The sequence below is a fragment of the Bison bison genome, unplaced genomic scaffold (assembly GCF_000754665.1).
Source record: "Bison bison bison isolate TAMUID 2011002044 unplaced genomic scaffold, Bison_UMD1.0 scf7180017862242, whole genome shotgun sequence".
NCBI classification, from domain to species: Eukaryota; Metazoa; Chordata; class Mammalia; order Artiodactyla; family Bovidae; genus Bison; species Bison bison.
This window is the reverse complement of record NW_011492814.1, coordinates 158,157-160,842: the sequence shown is the minus strand read 5'-3', so window position 1 is coordinate 160,842 and position 2,686 is coordinate 158,157. Positions and strand designations below refer to the sequence as shown.

General features: G+C 65.0%; 1 protein-coding gene across 1 annotated transcript in view; it reads left to right on the top strand.

Moving 5' to 3' along the window:
- DBH (dopamine beta-hydroxylase (dopamine beta-monooxygenase)) overlaps positions 1–2,686 on the top strand; it is a 20,355-nt gene that overhangs the window by 17,173 nt on the left and 496 nt on the right. The gene's annotated exons all lie outside the window — the stretch shown is intronic.

Here is a 2,686-nt window from a genome sequence, read left to right as displayed (position 1 = left end):
CGCGGGCCTGGACCGTCTGGTCCAGGAAGTCTCCTCCCTCTGAGGGGTCCCGTCAGCCCGGAGCTCTGGGGGAGGGCTTGGAGGTGACCCCCGGCCTCACCCCCACCCAGCCCGTCTATCGCTTTGTTCCCCAGACCCTGGGAGGCACCAGTGGCGCCTGCCCCAGCCTCACCCAGGGGCGAGCCCAGGTCCGCAGGAGAGAAAGTCGCCCCCCGCCCCCAGGGTCCCTGGGGGATTAGTGGCAACCAGGAATCGCTCCCAGTTCCAGAACCTTCTGCCGCCCTCACTGACACGCCCTCCCCTGCACTCACTGTTGCCCTCGGGCTGGTCGCTCTTTTCCTTGGGGGGTGGCGTGTGGTTTGCCCCACGCACAGGCCCCTGCAGCCCCCTGCCCTGCCCGGAGCATCCCACCCGGGTCATCTGTAAGAACATGCACCCTGGTTCTGCATTAACTCGGCCACGAGCCCAGGACACGCTGTCTTTCCTCCCACTGACAGACGGGGGCACTCAGACACCTAAAGCCAGGTGCCAGGGTCACCCAGCGTGCGTGGGGGGTCCTGGAGGTGACCTTGGGCCTGTGTGATGGCAGAACCCAAGCTCCCAGCCTCCAGCCTCCCCTGAGGACCCAGGCGGCACACCCTGCACCTCATGGGGACCGAGCTAAGCCAGCCAGGGAAACGTCTGCGGCCAGGGCTGGGCGCCCCTCAGCCAGGCCCCCCACGCACCGTCAGGCCCGCCCACCTTCTGCAGGACAGGAGCGATATGGGCCCAGCGGCCAGGGGTCCCGTTCTGCCCTCTGCTGAGTGGCTCTGGCCAACCTACTCTCCTTCCCTGGGCCTTCCTCTCCCCGTCCGCCCACGGAGAAGGCTCCCTGGGCTCCTGGGGGCGAGGGCTGCTAGGGTGCCAGGCCTGGAGAGCCAGGCTGAGCTGTGCCCGTGCAGGCTCTGTGTGGAGACAGCCTGGGAGGTGGGGGTGCCTGGCCTGAGCCGGCCCCAGGATGCCCCGGGGCCACACTGCCCACTGGCCATTAGGCTCATGTGGCTGTTGAAGCGTAATCGTAAATAAATTAAAGTGATGTAAAATAAGGCATCTGGGTTCTCGGTCACAGCAGCCACATTTCAAACGCTCCACAGCCACATGTGGCCAGGGCTCCGGTATGCATTGCTGGGATATCGGCCCGTCCACCAGCATGGAAAGTCCCATCGGGCTCCGCACCAGGGTCAGGCCCCAGACTGATGGGGCGGGAGCCACCTGCACCCCCTCCCAGCTCCCTCCCAGTGGGCCCGGCGGCCCTGATCTGGCTGTCACTGGGCAGAGCAACTGGACCTGCAGGGCTGTGGGCTTGTCCACAGAGGCACGTAGGGCAGGACCAGTCTCCCAGGCCAAGGGAGGTCCTTCCCGCCCCGGGTACGAGCACGAGAAATGCCCAACAGGCCTCCCAAAGCCTGGGGAGGGCCAGGCTCAGGACCCAAACCATCACAGGCTCTCTCAGTCCCTGCCCCCCACCCGCCCCAACCCTGTGATGCTGAAGGTGAAACAGTCCAGGCTTCCTGGGGGCTCCTGCTGCTCTGGGCTCTGCTACCGAGGAAAACAAAGCTTCTCGTTACAGCAAAGAAGCCCCGTTCCGTTCCCCTCTGGCTCTTCCAAAATGTGCTGAAACCCGCCAACGGTCTCCCTGGGACACGCACGGTTCTATTTTCTCCCGTCTTTCCAGTATCCCCCCTCCCCCACGCCCACCCAGCCTCACGCGTACATTCCACATTTCCCTGCTTTCTCAGGAGGTTCTTGGATGGAAGGCAGCCCGCCAGGTCCCGTGAATCCCTGGCCAGAGACTATGGTGTTTGTGGCAGACTCCTAATGGGGGGACTTTGGGAGCCTTCAGTGGAAGACGCTAGACCCGATCCTGGGGAGCCCTGCCCCGTTCTGACGTCACAGCTCAGGAGGCCTTTGTGTGGGGACCCTCACCCTCCATCCCCTCCCAGTTGGAGACGAAGGCTTTGCCCTGGCCTTCCATCCTGTCCCTTCTTCCTCTGGAGGCGAGAGGGCCCGACTGCTGGGAGAGGCCTGGGGGGCTCACGGGGCTGGAGGGGGAGCCCAGCGGGGGAGCCAAGGGGCAGCACCCGCAGCTCCAGGTCCCGTGTGCAGGGGGCTAGCGTATTGGCAGCAGGCTCCTTGGGCTATGAGGAGGGACGAAGGATAAAGCTGAGGGGGAGCAAAGGTGGGACCCAGCACCAGCCCACGCTGGGCGTTCTGAGGCCGCTCAGGATTGCCACGCGCCCCTGAGCTCTGGGAGCAGCGAGAAGGCCGCCTGGAAGACCATCCAGCGCCCCTGGAGGAAAGTGGACAGGCCCCTGCCTACCTGACTCTCCTGCTGGCCCCTGTCCAGCAGCCTGAGCAGGCTGTTAGGGACCATGCAGGTCCCAGGTCCCTGCACCCAGCAAGGACGTTTGCACCGGTCTGCCAGCACCTGGCCTCTGGTCTCTGCATGGCTGCAAGGATGAGGTGCCAGCTTGCTCAATTCCTAAATGCCTCACACTCACGGGGCTGGCACGGGACCCACTGCCCTCCAGCTGTTAGGAGTGGTGGCAACAGCATTTGGCAAAGGAGAGGCTCTAGGGTCAGACTTGCATGCACCCAGCCCCAGGGCCATGCTCAGGGGTGCCCCACTGGCCACACTGCCTGCTCC